This window comes from Triturus cristatus, chromosome 9 (genome assembly GCF_964204655.1).
Source record: "Triturus cristatus chromosome 9, aTriCri1.1, whole genome shotgun sequence".
Classification (NCBI taxonomy): Eukaryota; Metazoa; Chordata; class Amphibia; order Caudata; family Salamandridae; genus Triturus; species Triturus cristatus.
In genome coordinates, this window is record NC_140592.1 from 760,065,705 (window position 1) to 760,083,478 (window position 17,774).

General features: G+C 43.8%; 1 protein-coding gene across 6 annotated transcripts in view; it reads left to right on the forward strand.

Annotated features, from left to right (window-relative positions):
• The window catches only part of DAAM1 (dishevelled associated activator of morphogenesis 1), a 579,575-nt gene that overhangs the window by 71,305 nt on the left and 490,496 nt on the right, over nt 1-17,774 (forward strand). For all 6 annotated transcript variants that reach the window (XM_085626090.1, XM_085626094.1, XM_085626087.1 and 3 more), the window contains one exon: nt 13,232-13,340. The gene's annotated coding sequence lies outside the window, so the exon portion shown is untranslated. The remainder of the gene's footprint in view (nt 1-13,231; nt 13,341-17,774) is intronic.

The following is a 17,774-nucleotide window of genomic DNA, read 5'->3' on the forward strand; positions in this document are numbered from 1 at the left end:
AATGGCTGGTAGAAGCCTGGAGCATCAACATTCTAATGTTTGTTCACAGCTGTTGCTATGAACAAAGGCTTCACAGAGCCCGAAGTGATTTCAACCCACTCGGGCTCCGTGAGGCTTTTGTTTTACAAATTAGAACATTCTTCCCTCTAGGGACGGAATTCTCTAATAGCCCTAGAGCCCTCCGTAACCGGCTATACAGGACCTTAAAGGTCCACTAAGACGTTAGGCCGTTAAAGGCCTAATATGGCCGGCCAAACACACATGCGCACTTTGAAGTGCACAAAAAAGTCCCTCTGCCCCTCCCCATGGTCCCGGCCTCACCCCTCCCTTAGCGTGCAGGCTCAACCAGCAGGTGAAAAATAAAACGATCATAGAATACTGTTTTATTTTTCATCTGCTGGCTCTGAACCAGTGGGGCAACGCTCCTTCCAGAGGAGCCGCCCCTGTCAATACAGCATTGATGCTTTGCTAAATGCCATTGTTTCAGAAGTTTCTGTTTTGAATTGCTTGTGTACCTTCTACCACTCTAAGAAAAGCGTAGTACTTCCCAATGTGTGCATTTAGGGATAATTCATAGACAAAGTATTTGCAAACTACAAATCCTACACGTTTAGTAGACCTAGGACACCAATCCACCTGTAGCCTTTATCGTTATTTTGGCAGTGTGCATGCCAGTGGAAAAGTCATTAAATGCAGAAGCAATATATGTATATTTAATTACATTGTACACGGGTATTGCATGATTTTCTTCTAGAAGGAAATAACATAATCCAGTTTGAGTTAGAATGCATTGGACATATAGTAATCAAGCTAAACTTGACAATTACTGCATTAGGCAGTTATTTTATATTTAGACTTGTTTGATTCATGGTGCCATAAAATCGTTGCAATCTTCCACATATACCTCATGTTCATAGTTATCAGGTTCACCGCATTAAAAAGTAGTAATCCTATTGCTTCCTGGTGGCAAAATAAAAGTATTCTACTGCCCCTGCTCTGTCTTGATGGCATGGTCCTGTCTTGTCCAGCATCAAGAAAAGTTACTTCTGATGTTTTTGCTCTCCTAAGTAGACCAGATACATGGCCATTGTCTGTTTCATATCACTGTCCTTCATTACTTCCTGTGTCCGAAATTCTATTTAATTAGGAAGGGACTGTATTGCTAATATCTTTTTTTTCCTCGATACTTCAAGATATACAAAACATAAATTGTCAGGTGATTGATATATATGTGGATATTATAAATGTGTCGGGATTTTTACTGGAATTGATGCGCTTCGTCGTCCATAAATTTCCTAGTGAAGCATCTAGTTGATTTATAGACATTGCCTGAAGGAATGTCTATCCAGTTTCTCTATGATACAGAAAATATTGGAGCAACTTTATTGTCCTCTGGCCTGGATTACCATTACTTGTTGGCGATACTGGTCCACACTGCCTTTTGATTAGGTACGCGCAATAGAAATACCATGATATATACTAGTACATTATTGAGCGGAAGTTCCTGCCAGTGTCTATGAAGAATAGCATTTACCTTAATGGCCGTAACAAGTAGTATTTGTTCTCATGGAATTCTGTGATATTTGGCTGTGTCCCTTATTCTTGTGGCACCTTAGGAAAAACACTCTATGGCTGAGCTTTGGTAAATACCAGACGTAGTCTGGCACCCTATTCCCAATTTCCAAATGTTTGGACTCACATCAGAAATGTATTCTCTAAGAATGTATTCCTGTCCTTCACTGCCTCCATTCTTATTTTATCGCCTTGTTGTAGCTTCTTTTGTATTTGACGTGGTCTTCCTTAAAGAACAAGCGCTGTGCTAGAAAAACTTACCGGGTCATGTTTTTATTTGTATTAGTGTAAAGCAAACCAGAGTCCCATGGCCAATTAAATAAAAAATACAATCTTATGGAAAATTAAATAAAAGTGTTTAATGTGCTTTATTTATGTGGACTGTGAGCAGTGGCTAGTTTTCCATTGTGGTCCTCTGTACACACCTTAATTTTGTATCCGTATCATTTGAACCAGTAATCAATTTTGCTTTTATATTTTCTGAGTGTATATGTTGGTAGTGTTATAGCGTGCTCGATATAGGAACAGTGAATTTTTACATTTTTTGAAGTGAAACTTCAAGAAGGTCTAAAGAAATGTGTAAAGCAGGTGGTCAGAAACTGAGCATTGAATCTTCCCTCATTGGTGTTAAAAAGCTCATTTCTGTTGGCTCGTATTTGTCTATTGTGATATGGCTAATAAGTAAATCCTTAAAGATTGTAGAGCTCAGTTTATGGTACGTTTCTTGACTTGGCTATTTTGAGATGTCTCTCTCTTTTGGAATCCCGTAGAGCTGTAACGAGACCAAATTCTGTAAACATTGTCTTAACAGTGATTTTAGAACAGAAGCCAATGTTCCTGTAGTGTTGTTACATCCTGTACCCGTGTCTCTCGTACAGTCATTCTCCATTGAGTACTTCTTGCCAGGCATCCTATTAATCACTGATTCATACTGAATGTCTCCTGGAAGACACGAGCTATTTACGTATACATAAGTTACTGGTAGTTCTTTCGATGAGTACGCATTAACTCCTCAACTTCCCATGATGGTAGTGGCGTAAGTGGCCCAGTTTGGAGGAAAAGTGGTGAAATCAAGATGCTTGACTATGCTAGCCTGGCCAGAGTGCCCTTGCTGACGAGAGTGTGAGCATTTACAGTCTTGGTTATTTCGTAAGTGACTTTATTTAGTGTTCTGGTGCTCTACTGCTTCAAAGCATTAATTTCAAAATTAAAGATTTATCAAGAATACCTCTTCAGGCAACACATTAAGTCACTACTTTTCTTCTTATTTGGATTGGGTATGTGCAAACTCTGCTGGGAATAGGTTAATCGGCTGTTGGTACAAGAGATGGGAGACGGATTTGAAAGGAAATTGAAGGAGTCCTGCTACCTCTGTTAACCTTAAAAACTCTACATCTTTTGCATTCTTGGGCGCTACGTTTTTAGTTCAGGTATTCCTCATAGCTCACACAGCAAAATATATTGGCTTCTAGAAGCTTGCTGGAGGTAAAAAATTAAATAAAGTAAAAATTAGGGAAACTTTTTCACCAACTGAGAGAGCTGTTAACATCACCTTTAATTAGGAGTCCCTCTATGCACACATGAACTGTAAAGCCGCGCTCAAACCCAACTCTCGAATAAGCGTCAAATTCATTTCTGCTCAGTTATTTTTGTAAGTTAACTTAAGTCGCTGGGGATCTCTGTTTCAATTGAACTACTTAAAGATTCAATAGGGCAGGGGTTACCTAAACCTAGCAAAGTATTAGCGCAGATGGTAGGTGTCAATGTACCTCAGGCCATCTCGCACAGATGCCCAGAAAGCAAAATGCACAACCATGCAACAAATGAAGCAACGAGCACTAATGTGTAACTTAATGGTACAAAAACCCCTGGTGTGCTACTGAACAGTACTAGAGGCCAGAGGTGATAGTTAGAAACGAATAATGGCAATGAGAAGTTCATAGTTTTAGAAGCCTTCTACTCACACTTCAGCTATAATTGGTCAAATATGGAGCAAAGTGAAACTGTATTATAATACATCCAAGGTCTGGGAAATGCGCTATGTTCAAGTTTTAGTGATTAATGGTCTGGTAGTTTATGAATGTGCCTTAGAAGCCGAAGATGGTGGAGCAGTCCATTTTGGCAGGTTCCCCTTCTTCTGGGCCCTTGCTGCATTTCTGAATGGGCCTGTGCATTTGTGACTGTGTGCACCCTTGTTTGCTTCTTCGAACCCAGTACTTAATTGTAGCCGTAGGTTTCCGATGCTCAGCACTTAATTGTCCACACCAGCACTTTTGACCGTCTGCTACATAGTGGCACAGTTTCCTATCTTAGATCCCGCTCAATAGTTGTTTATTGATTTAATATACATTAAAAATGACCAATACCTGTCGTCAAAGTCATTCTTAAAGCTTTGGGAGCCTGGAATAGTCAGAACTGTCACACTTGTAGGAGTGTGGTGGTTGGTAGTTGTGTTACTGTAATTAGAAGGCGCTGACAGTCGCAATGACAGGTGAAAATGGAAGAGGCCTCCTGACGACGGTCCTGGCACTCATTTATGTACAAATTAAGCACTGCTTGAACCCACAAGGCTCCGTTCCACTTGGAGCGAGTGCAGAGGGGTAAGGGTGGGCAGAAGAATCTGTGGGCACGCCAAGGCTACTGGTCCCAGAGTATGTGACAGGGCAATTAAAGCCCTCGGCGAGACAGTGAGTACCTGCCATTAGAAGGATAGAGCAGAGTATGTTCTGTGCATCGCAAATTTCACAACAGTTATGTAATCCTGGACATTTTTTTGTGAAATTTATAATTGCCGTTCGATGTGGGGAAAAAAAAATATGTAAATATATATATATATATATATATATATATATATATATATATATATATATATATATATATATATATATATATATATATATATATATATATATATATATATATATATATATATATATATATACGCTTCAAGCTTCAAGTCTTCCTTCTTTTAAGAAAAGACACCGCACTCGCGGGGTCGAGTCAAGATTTATTGTGACTCACAACGCTAAAAAACCAGACGCGTTGAAATGAAGTGAGCGTTCGTTGTACTCAAATTGCTTGTCTAAAATCATAAACAATTTGCGTTTATTTAAACCAAGCTAATGTGATCACCAGTAGTTGAGTACAACGAACGCTCACTTCATTTCGTTTTATATAAACCGTTACAATATGGCGCAAATGATTACAAGGACATGTTAGTCCTTTGTTGTTGTTGTTGTACGGAAGTGGTGGCAATGTAATGTATTATAAATATGGCGGCTTCCGTGATGCCTGTAAACCATTGAGAAAGGCATACCCGAAACGCGTCTGGTTTTTTAGCGTTGTGAGTCACAATAAATCTTGACTCGACGCCGCGAGTGCTGTGTCTTTTCTTAAAAGAAGGAAGACTTGAAGCGTAGATATTTGGCGGGTGCACCCCCCGCCCCACAGCACCCGTTCGAGAGTGCGAGACACTGGTGCGAGTGTAGCGTGGATATATATATATATATATATATATATATATATATATATATATATATATATTATCGTGTCACTGACACATTTGCCTCAACCAGTCAGAACATGAAGTATGGGGCAGTGGGTTAGCCCACTACACCCATTGGCATTTTAGTTATTTTGTAAAGTAGCTTTTATGTACTGGCTATTTATTTTGCCTGCCCTTTTAGATGGTGATTTATTTTCAGTCTCATTGTTAAAGTTATAAAGTGTTCAGGTGATATCATAACATTAAAGCTTTCTGCCATTTGAGGGGTTGGCTAGCTGGTGATTTATTCTCCTCTCCTTTGCAAATAATATGCGAGGCATAAATGAATAACTAATGTGTAAAACGGTCAACTCTGTGAATGTGTTTTTTAATGAAAGCATATGGTGGCTGCATGTATTTTTTTCTTTTTGTGGCACATTCTTGCAATACAAAATTAAATTAACCACAGCACCATTCTGCCAAGGTTAGAACTATTGACTTTGCAAATGTTTGTTTATTTTTTCTTCTAATAATAACTATCGGATCTGTAAGAAGCAAATTGCTAAGACACATTTTAACCAAGGTGGCAGGTTGAACATGCTGTTCAGTGCGTGCTTATTGTTAAGTGATTAATAATTACCATTTTATTTTGCTCAGATTTTAGCTCTGTGGTTTTTCTGTCAAATTAACCTACATGCATGTTCACTTTTTTGGAGACAAGATATTTATATACCAATGCGTTCCTTTAAATACACATACAGTCAAGTGCACTATATGTACACCTTGCAAGGTTACGAGCAGTTAAATGAACCCGGACCGAAACAAACCTCATCTGTAAACCTAGCGTTCTAGAAAGTGGGCCGCCGTCATCAAAGCCTCTTATGTACGTTGAGTCCTCACCGCACACATCTTTTGTTATTGTTTTCAGGCTGATAATCGGATTGGAACTCCTTTCGCATCTAATGAGCCTCTTGACCTACAGAAGGCCACACTCCTCGGGGGCATGGCTGACTCGCCTATCACGAAATAAGTGACCCAAGTGTGCCCCACGCACGGAGGTGCACGGTTATACTTAATGCGCTTTCTGATTAACAGGCGTTTCCCTCTCGTGTAATTCCGTGTACCATAATCTCGCGGAATTACCTAAGAATTCTGTGAGATTGCGCTTGAAATTCGCATGAAGAGAAATTCTGCGTTTAGCGCCATTTCTTATTGCAAAAATCCCTCCCCCTGTCCAAAATGGACGCAAGACTGCATTTTGTGCTAAGAAAGAGTGCTTAAATGCAGCAAAACATGAGCGCCTGCTAAATGTGGTTTTGCGCAGGATTTTTTCCTCCACGTTGCTCTCAATCACATAAATAGGTGTATTCGCATGATTATTGGTAATTCCGCATCAAAGAGTATGCGGAATTACCTAAATTATTCCGAAATTCTGCACAGGTCTACTTCGGACTCGCCTGATATAAACCAAACCGAGCAGAGCCCCAGTGATGAGATATATTGCTATAGTATAGTGTCCTATGAATTTCTGAACCACTGAGGGATATTTTCCAGCTTTTCGATTTATGAGACATTTTCCTTGGTATGCATTGTAATGCTAACCGTCTTATGTGCTAAGTATTTATCGAAGTAACTGAGGCATGTAATGAGAATTAAAAAGGATGACTATCTTGAAACAGAGTTCCTCCTTCGAGGCGGGGCCGGGCCTACTCATAAAGTCCTCTACTATTATTTTTCGTGTGAAATTTCTCAATCGGTTTAATAGCTTACCTACGAGTCACCCTGGATTGTCAAATGTGCCCGTTACTCTGTGACAGCTCTGCTACCCAAGCCCCTTTGATAACCTGGCCCAACGGTATTCATTTTGTTGTCATTCTTTTTTTTACAGTGAACTCTTTGGGGCTGAGGCTTGCGCTAATATTTTCAAACTATCAAATTAAATTTTGGGTCTTGAATTGGAATAAGCCCACCGCAATTTGGGGTTCCACATCATGGTTGGGGTTTGATTTTAATACTAAACTCGGCCGTCTACCCCAGCCCGACGAGTCAGCTATTCTGAATACTGCCTGTGTGAGGGGGGTTTCTCAGCAGGGGACCCGAAAGCCTGGGCACTTTTGAATGTCATTAACCTCAATCATTGACTATATATTGGTTTTCAGGTCTCAGGAGGTGGATTGCATGTGGGGGCTGTATCGTTACTGCCCTGAGTGACCACACTTTCTTGTGGTTAGGTCTTGATATTCCCATGGGTATAGGTAGGACGGGTGGCATTCCTTCTTCTTCCTTCACTGTTAAGTCCGGGGGCTTCGCCTAGCTTGGAGGAATGCGGATCATGGGGCTGTATTGAAAAGTCTGTCCACCAATCACCTTGATATGTAATTGTCTAGCACGCTTGGAAAACCCATTTTTAATGGACAATAGTTTTGTTCAGCTGGGTTCTGCTATCAGTAGCCTCTTCTTGAAACCAGTCAGGCAGGTATTGGTCGAGGCAAACGGTTTAGATTGTTCCTGCAGAAAGGCCTCAACGGTTTTGCATAGGACCCTAAAAGAGAAACTCTGAGGCAGTCAGAAAATTAAAGAATACAGAGTGGTATACAAAAAGCCTTTCAGCAGGAGGCGCAAGGAGATCAAAATGGATCGTTGGTGGAGGCTGGTGCAGTTCTGTAGGAATTAGGACTGTCTCCTTCTGCGGGCATTCAAGGATATCATTACGCAGGGATCTAGCAGCCATTCAGTTATATCCACCATAAGCCCAGAGGCATCTATTCCTCTGATGTGCCACAGAGCACACAGGAGGCCAAGGTGGTCTACCCAATCCCTATGAGATTTACCTTGGAGGAGGGTCATATAGGCCATTATTAATTCTCCATCCAATAAGGCCCCAGGCTCGGAAGGGTCCCCGTGGGCATGTACAAATCTGCCCCGGAATTGTGGGCTTCACTACTTTGTAACTGCTTCAATGTCTTCATTTGTGGTGGCCTTCCAGACTCATGGCATTCTGCCACCATTGTCCCTATTTTAAAAAAAGGTGATCAACAGTCTCCTAGTTATCGTCCACTATCCTTGGTGGACTAAACTGTAAAAATTGCTGGGAGGGTTGTACTAGACTACTTGCTGTCCTGGGTCATGGAGTCAGACACACTGTCGGAGGTACAGTACGGTTTTCGCGAGGCGCTGGGCATGGTGGAGCAATGCCTTAATTTAAACATCTGATTATTAGCAAGTACACCATGGCTAAGCAAGTCTCTATCTGCCTGGCCTTCATGGACCTGTCTAGTGCCTTCAACAGTGTGGTTAGGTCCAAGCTGTGGGACATGTTGAATGACGGGGGAGTCGGTCCAGGGTTAGTCCAATTCCTGCGTGAATTACATTTCGATCTTTCAGCATGTGTCGGTTATGGTCTTGCAGGCAGGCAAGCACAGCTCCAGCTTCCTGCTAGGGAAGGGCGTCCGCCAAGGATGCGTATTGCCCCTATTCTCTTCCCCGTTACATGAACGATCTTGAGGAGTCTTTGTCTGCCTGTGTGGCGGACGTACCACTGGGCAGAAAGAAAACCAACATTAATTTATGCGGTCAGCGCTGTCCTAATGGGAAGAACAGACATGAGTTTAAACACACTCTTCCAGAAATGTGTTGGCTTCATGGAGTCGTTGGGCAAAAACCACCAATCAGCTGAAAACCTACACCGTGTTTTGTGGGCCCAGATCTGTGATGGAAAGAAGTGTCTATCTCCAAGGTCGCCAGGTGGCCTCTTCCCAGGAGTTTTCTTACTTAGGGGTGGTCCTTGATGCTAAGGATTATTGGGGCCCTTGCAAGAGTAAAACATCTCAAAGGTTTGCAAGTGCTGTGGGTTTTATGTACAGCCTAGCCCCCCACATCGGTAAAAAGCCCATGGCCCCCTTGTTGGAAGTATTCAGGAGCAAATGTCTCCCCATTCTCACTGATGGGGCTGGCATCTGGGGCTATTCAAACATCTCTGCCCTCCAGACAGAAGAGAACATGGCCCTGTGTCTCCTTTTAGGTGTACCACCAGCATGCGCTTCTTATATTGTCCATCAGGAGCTTGGCGTTGGGTTTGCTAAAGATCTTATTAAATTGGCCCCTCTGGTACTTTGGTGTGCCATCTGAGCAAACCCTCACAGGTTTGAATTAGAATGGGATCCTGGACTGCCTCACCTGCGATAGAGGCCTAGCCACTATCTGGTTGTCTTATATTTTACAGGAAATGTCTGATTTGGGGAGACCTAAGCTTTCTCTTCCCCTACCTGTAAATCTAGGGATGGCTCAACTTGAGTTAAGAAAGCGTTCCTAACCCAGAACAGATTGTATAGAGAGGAAACCAAATTAGCAAAAATTTCCGTTAGGGAGTATGTTAATCTGCAGTCCTCCTCCCTCATGGAACAACATCTGTCTTGGATGGATACCATCTTGGATAGACTTTTGTTAACCAGGTTTAGGTTGGGTATAGTAAGGTGGCATTTAAGTTTACCGCTGGGCATACTTAATTGTACCAACGTGCTAATCTGTCCCTACGATGAGTCCTCTCCCAAAAGCTGCTTCATTTTACCTTCTTTTGCAATTACTGTAGGACCTCCTGAAAAACCTTTTTAGTCCCACTAATCAGAGCCTGTGCCATCAGAAGATGTGCAGAGGCTCTGTTGTATCTGCAATCTTTGAAGTCTCCTATCCTTTGTTGTTCTGTATATTCCTTTTTAGGTCTCGCTGAGCCAGCGCATGCTTTGCCCTGCGAGACATTAAGTATTGGGGTTTTCAAAGTGCTGCCACAGGCTTTTGGTGGCCTAGCGTTTGCGTTCACGCGCCTAGCAGCCATCTGCCACCCTTCCAGCGCGATCACTTTCACTTTTTTGTGCTGCTGCGCGCGCACACACATCACTAGCGTGTTTTTTGGTTTTTTTACATTACTACAAGCTTCCTGCGTCGCGCGGCCAATGCTTGCTGTAAATGGGGGATTGGTTTAACTCGGATGTAGACACAGCGAAATAAGTGTTATCCTAACTAATTTTAACTACAATAATAATACTTACACCACTTACTACAACCAACAATTACGCAATAATATTGAGACCACCTACCTTGCTAGTACTCCTACTAACGAGACCAATAACAGCAACATTATTATTAATTTGACAACATATTATTCTTATATCCAGCTCCTTGACACAGCTTCAACATTTGAAACGTTGTCAACACCACGTTTTATCACCTAATGCATTCAATGCAAAGATTGTCTGTACAGCCAATCAGCCATCTAGAGAGATCTCGAAATGGTGGGACTGGCACGACCTTTCATCCCTCCGAGGTCGATACCATTCGACCTCCATTCAACGGGCCACTAATGAAGGCGCCTAATACCCTTCTGTGAGGCAGCAAGCCTGTGGCAGAAAGTGTTACAGAGGAAAGTGATTTCAACATTATCATTGAGGAGAGAATGTCCATTTACTCGCTTCCAGTACCCTCCTCAGCACATATAGGCAGATTACACGTCACTACAAAGACCAGCAACGACAAGAACGGCACACTCCTAAACATGAAAGTAAACCCTGCAGCCTGCACTCACTCTCGGGCACTTTAAATGGTGCACCATTCCATTTGCTGAAGTCACAATCTATGCAGGGGACAAAAGCGCCCCCCCCCCTTCACCCCAGCATTTCAGTGCCACACATGTGGAGAAGCCAAGGTCCACAGACCACATCACTGCCTGTTAATCGAATACATTTGGGGTTTAAAGCACAGATTTCTTCTGAAACAAGCAGGGACAGCGTCTCCACTGCACCATCCTGTGATACCCTTGATTCTATACAAGTCACTTATCTCTCCATGCAACAAGCATTGGCATAGCCAATAGGTCTCGCTTTTGGGACCTTATAAGTATTTAGTTATGCAGCACAACATTCTTGGTGCAACAACATTAACTGTTGCATGGTTAAACACTTATAAGGTCCCAAAGGCGAGACCTATTCGCTATGCCAATGCTTGTTACAATATGCACTTAGCAGGAGAAAACAAATGGCTTTTTAATTGAATGTAATCACGTAGTTCTGGTATTTTCCACTTTTTATCATGCATTTCACTTTTTAATCAATGACTGACCGAAATTTGTTTTGGTTTTAAGGATACTTTGTGTATAAATATACTGTGCTTTTATAGCTATGTTTCACTGTTGAAATACAGTTTCTCGAATCAAATCTTCATAGGTTGTTGGAGTGGAAGACTCATCATGGCATTGTGGATTTCTGTTTGTGGGCAGTGTATTACTTGGTGCAGAATACTTATTATATATTTGGCATTAGTGCGCTAAGTATGGCAACTATTATTTAGCTGGATATAAAAAGAAAACCTGACGTTTCATGTCTTTCATGTACTCTAATGACAATTATATACATCTAGGGTATTCTACATGTATAGATTCCTTTTTCTAAGGTTCAGAACCGGAATTATTATACTATGTTATTGGATAGTTTATACAGGGAACTCTTAATGTTATGTGATGCCAAAGTCGTGCCTTTACTTAAGAAACCCTCCCTGGACCCTGTGGTACCGTCCAATTATCGGCCTATTTCCCTGCTCCCGTTCCTGGCCAAGGTGACAGAATCCCATGTCAACTCTGTCCTTTCGGAGTATATAGATCAAAATGCCATCTTGGACCCCTCGCAACATGGTTTCCGTGTGCGTCATGGGACCGAGTCTGCACTGTTGGCAGTATCGGAAGCTATCAGGGATAGTCTGGATAGGGGTGACTCTGTGGCTTTCGTCCTTCTGGATCTAAGCGCCGCCTTAGACACCATATCACATGCAATTTTATTAACTCGGTTGCAGGAAATTGGTGTGGAGGGCGAGGCCTTGGGTTGGGTCCGCTCCTTCTTGGGGGAAAGGTCTTTCCAAGTCTCTATGCCCCCGTTCCATTCCCAGGAGTTTACCCTGAATCAGGGAGTACCGCAGGGCTCAGTTTTAAGCCCGCTCTTGTTTAATCTCTATGTTTGCCCTCTGGCTGCGGTAGCTAAAAGCAGAGGGCTTGCATTGGTGTCATATGCTGATGACACCCAACTGCTGATCTCCCTTTCTAAGAACTGTGATGTCAACCGGGAGAAATTTAAGGAGGATCTTTTAACAGTGGCGGATTGGATGGCGGGTAATTTTCTGCAGCTCAACGCCAGCAAATCCGAGATCTTACTGTTTGGGAAGGATCGGGATCTATGGTCCGAACAGTGCTGGCCTCAGCGTCTTAAACCTGCGCCCTCTCCCAAAAAGGTGGTAAAGAACCTAGGGATATGGCTCGATCAGGGTTTGACGGTTGAAGCGAAATCCAAGACTGTGGCTGGGGTGTGTTTTGGGCTTCTACGTGGCCTAAGACCCGTGATTGGCTTTTTTCCCCCCAAAGTGCGGCAAACCATAGTCCAGGCCCTAATTTTGTCTAGGCTGGACTATGGTAACGTACTCTATCTGGGCGCCAATATGGCCAGTATTAAGCGTTTGCAGCGTGTCCAGAATGCCGCTGCGCGGCTGCTGGTAGGTCTACCTAAGTCGAGCTCAGTGACTGCTTTGCTTCCTAAATTGCACTGGCTTCCTGTGGATAAACGCGTCCAGTTTAAGGCTTTATGTGTGGCGCACAAAATTCTATTGGGTCAGGCCCCTTTGGGCTTGGCCAACTTACTTAAGCCTTATACTCCACGGCGCCTCTTAAGATCGGCTGGCTGTGCCCTGGTCTCTACCCCTCGCGTCTTCAAAGCCAGAGCAGGTGGCCGCTCGTTTCGGAATTTAGCCACCAAACTCTGGAACTCTTTACCGGTCTCAATCAGAACTATTCAGAAGCACTTGGCCTTCCGCAAAGCTATAAAAACCTGGCTTCTTTCTGGGCCTGCCTAATCCTCGTATGTTCAGCTGTTTTCTTGCGTCTGTCTCCCCGGTATTGGTCTCGATCAGGGTTCGCGCTTGGAAGCCCCGTTGCTGGGGCAGCCATGCGCGTTATAAATCGGTCTAATAATAATAATAATGGCATGAGTTTCATAGCAAGGCTTTTTTATGTGTGTGAAGAACTAGTGATGTTAAAGATGTGAAACCAAGAATCACTAATAGTTTATTAACTGTTACTTGTCAAATTATGATTCTGGCATGCACAAAAGTAATTTTTCCTCATGGTTTGCCTTCTTGTTTTAGTATGAAGGAAGACTGTGGCCCACAGTGCTGGCCGACATCTGGCATGACCGCTCGCTCCATTGATCATTTCATTCAAGTCAAGCTCCTTTTGAATTCTCCATCGCATCAGGTAATCGTCTTTTGTGTTCTATTGGGTTCCTGCTTGTAGAATTGTGGTATGGATATATTTTCAGGCCTAATAGTATGTCATTAAAGTATTACCAATAGTTATTGCCTTGCAAAAGATTAACAATGTGCATACATTCCTTTGTCAGATACATTTCAGTAATGACCTCTACAAAGCAGATCTTCCTACTCTGTCCTAGAACTTTTTCTCCTCAAGCAATTTCTTTGTAGAACATAATTAATTGATACAAGTGGTTCATAAGTTAATGTTATCATTATATAAGTGTTCAGTAATATTTGTGACCATCCGTTACACATTCTGAGATGGGAGGTGGTGCACCACAGCAGGAAGCTACATGATCTTCTAACATGCGTGTAAGGTTGCAGTGCCTAGCGATCTCTGAGGCATATGTGCAACGCTTGAAATAAGAATAGCCTATTGTTCCTGGATACCAGATACTACAGTGACATACCGAAAGCCAAGAACTTCCTTCATGGACTTTTACTTTATAGGAGTATTCATGAAAAGAATTCTCTTCTTTGCTTTGAAGAGTTTTGTGAGGTAGTGCGTTCAGGTTCAGAAAACACAAGAATGATGCAAAATTAATGTCTTTTCCAGGCATATAAAGATTGAAACTTGTACTTACATTTATAAAGTAAAATGGATATTAATATCTAAATTATATTAATTATCTTGCTAGCCTCACTATAAATTGATTCAGATATATAATTGTGGGCAGTTTCACTTTCCCAGGTTAGTGTAGGGGATCTCTACGCATGCACACTAACTCCACCAGCAAAACTTGTGTTCATAAGGAGTTTTGTGTCGGCGTGTTGTCTGGTTTGTGGGGCAAAGTCAGATAGTTCTGTGGGGGCAATTGTTATTAGTCTTGCTGTTCTCTTTGATGGCCATGCGGCTGCATGTCAGGTCATTAATAATGCACAGTTCTTTGCACAGCTGCATGTGTTTCTGATTCCCCAGGTCAGGTTATTTGTGCAGCTGTAGGATTGGGGGGAGTTAGGATAGGGTTTGAATTTGTCTCACACTCGTGCAGCTTCGGCCCTTCTTGCAGGGCATGCTGCGTTCTGATGCCACACTAGTTGGATGAACAAACAAACGTCTAAATGTGTATGTTTCAGAGGAGCTTCTAGATCCCCCATGTAGGTGGTGTGACAAGGTTGAACATCATTCTTCGCACACAGTAGCATACTCCTATCAGAGCGAGGAGAGCTCCTTGTGCATTTAAGTGCATTAAAGCGATTACCCCCAATGTTATCTTCAGCTCTTCCCTCTCACTGTTGGTAGTTCACGGTGGGAGCTCTTCGTCTCTGAAATATAATTTTTGGTTGGGCTGTGCAATGGCACAGCTGTTTGGATTCTTCAAAACGCCGCATGGGCTATGATTGTGACAGTGGGCTTGCAAAATAATTCAGCCTCGATTTAAGGACTGGTTAAGCTGATACTCAGCATGCAAGGCAGTCTCCTTCATTCTTCACCAATCCTTAGCAACCCAAGCATCTTCACTGTCCTTTTAAACGGGTCTCCGCTTGTGAGTACAGCCAATCTTCCTGTCACTGCAACTGTTACCTGGCTTGATGCAGAACTTTCACTGCGAGTTAACATGAACACTATTCCTGACTCACAAAGCAGGTTTAGATCATCACTGGCAGTTGGGGGGGGGGGGGGCCCAACCAGACACTCCGGATGGGTATGACATTAGAATTGTAGGGGAATCCATTCAGGTTCAAGGCAAACATGTTCGACTGTAGTTCAGTCTCATAGAAAAGCACACCCCATATTTTCTCAAAGTCCACTTTTTACTGTGATGGCAGACAGCCTTGTAATAGCACAGTGGTTTCTGGATTTATCTCAGACCATCCTACCGCATATGGGACACCCTGCCTGCCGTGGGTATTCAGCACACTGCGTTTGTTCAGGTGTTGCCATTCCCTTGCCCTAGTCCACACTCTTTGTAAATGTTTCCATTCTGCCCACAATTTGACCTGTCCTAGCTGACCTGAAACATTGGGGTAAACACAATGGATTCCTTTCTTCTCCGGCCAATGGAATGAAGGCCCCTGTCATAACTGATTACATTGACTTATCAGGGTGGGTTGGAAGGTGTCCTCCCTGCTGAGATGCAGGTAAATAGGCCTGGAACCCAAAACTGTATCGGCTGCTGCCATGGCATAGGCATGGTCATGGCTATGATTCAGGCTAAAAGAAGTATCTTTTTTGGTAGACCCCATCTCCAGCAGAGTTGTATTCTCTTCAGTTAAGCAGCTCACGAGCCAAAGTCGCATTGAGCATCTGTTGGTGCACTTCAGATGAGTAACGCACTTAAGAAACCCACCGGATACATTAGAACATCACAAAGTGGGGAGCAGGGCGGCAGAGTGTGAGTGCATAAGGGATTTTCAACCCTACGCATTGTATTATGTCTGCCATCTGGTCTAATGAACAAAGCACTCTCTAGAGACGAAAGTGTGTTTCCTAACAAGAAATTAAACAGTACCCTTCACCCCACTCACAGTAGGGAGTGGCTGTATTACCAAAGCCAACATTCACGGAATCAAAGAAAACAAGTCATGGAAAATATTTTTAAAAATCCCAGCCATCCAAAGATTAAAGTGAAGTTGTACTTGGGTGATAATGTCATTGAAAAACACAATTTTAAACTCAAAACAAACACTGAAAATCACCAGTTCTAGTTAACTGAAGTAAATATAACGTGCACAGTTTTGCCAACAATGTAATTTCAAATGTCATGAGTGATGTGTGAGGTCATAAGCGGTGCACGGCACGCCTGCAAGTTACAGGTACTTCAGTTAACTTTAACTGCTGAATTTCAGTGTTTATTTTTAGGTCTCGGCTAGCGAAGGCTGCGCTTGCGCAGTCTCGCTCGCGAGATTTAATGACTTTGAGTGACTTTTAGAAGAGGGGCTTGCTCCCGCCCCTCTTCTCTCCTGTTCTCCATTGGCTGGCCTAGTAAATGCTGGCCAGCCATTGGAGAAGAGGTCCCGTCACTCCGATCCTGCCCCGTCCTTTTCGGATCGGGGGGCGTGTTTTTTGCGAGAAGTCTCAGGGAGGAGACAACAGCAAAACACGCCCCCCAATCCGAAAACGAGGCTGCGTTTCTCCGAGGCATATCTTCTCTGCCTCGGAGAAAGGCGGTGGTGTCCCGGCGTTGCTCCCTCACCTGATCGCCTTGTGTAGGACTTGTTACTGGAGCTGTGAACAGAAGATTAATTATGTTGACTAAACAAAACAATGTATGCATTTAATGCAGTTTGATATAGCGCAGACTTTACCCAAAGGTGTCAGAGCGCTTTACACTAGAACCATATAGTACGTTACATAAGGAGATTTAAACAATGGTTCAAAAACAATGGTATTTGTTGTCGGAGTGTCAATAGACCCTGGGGGTCAATGAGCTGAATGTCCCCAGCCTCACGGGGAGAAAATAAGGTTTAGTAATCAGTGCAAACAGCCGCTCCACGTGCATTTCGAAGCGTTTCAAAACACGCAGCCATGCTTTCCAAGACAAGCATTTTTGTTCCTGATTCCCTGTTTTAGCAGACCGCACGTAATCGTCCGTTTACACCTGGTGTCCTGTTTGGAGAAAAACACACAAGGGGGCGACTTCGCAGGTCTCCTGCCTACAGCAGGCACTTCAGCTGAGCTCCCGTTTCCCCTCCCCCCAAATTGAGCGCAGTCTGCGCAGAGCGCCCCTCCCCTGCCTGCTGCCGTTGTAAGAGGCGGAGTGCGGGGCCAGTGAGTCTGGGCCGCCTGGGAAAGCGCACGCATAGCTCGGTCCGGCCGCCATTCCTCTGTCCCCGGCGACACCTGTTACTGCAGCACCGGAGCGGACGGAAGGTAAGAGTCCGGAGCCCGCGCGCCCGCTGCACCGAAGAGCACTGCGGAAAGGGAAAGTGCTGGGAGCCGAGGCATGCGGGAGACCCATGTCCGTCTAAAGGTACAGGCAAGCGGCTGAGCTCGCCCTCCCCCGCGCTGAAATGTGAAACTGGGCTGACCCGGTGGAAAGGGGACTTGTGTAGATTCGGGGTGCTGCACACTTCCCTGTTCCCGTTAAGTGTCCGAGTAGAGTCCAGTGCAGGTTGCTCCGCGGTGATGCCGTTCGTGTCTTCTGCCTTGGTAGCTGGTTGTTGTCCCTGCTTTGCGCTTTTGAAATCCTCCCGCGTGCAGTTTTGCTTTTGCTTCCGCGGCTGGGATGCCTCCGTGCATTCCTGCCTGCTTGGGAAGCCTCTGTGTTGTGGTCTGTGATATCCATGGTTGCTGCTTGTTTACCGCCGGAGTCTGATCCCTACATGTGATTCTTGTGTGCTCTCCCCGCAGGGTGTGTGCACTAATGCCCATGGCTCTGTGCTACGTTCTAAGGGCTGTCTGTACACCGTTGCTCCTGCTTTTGATGTCAGT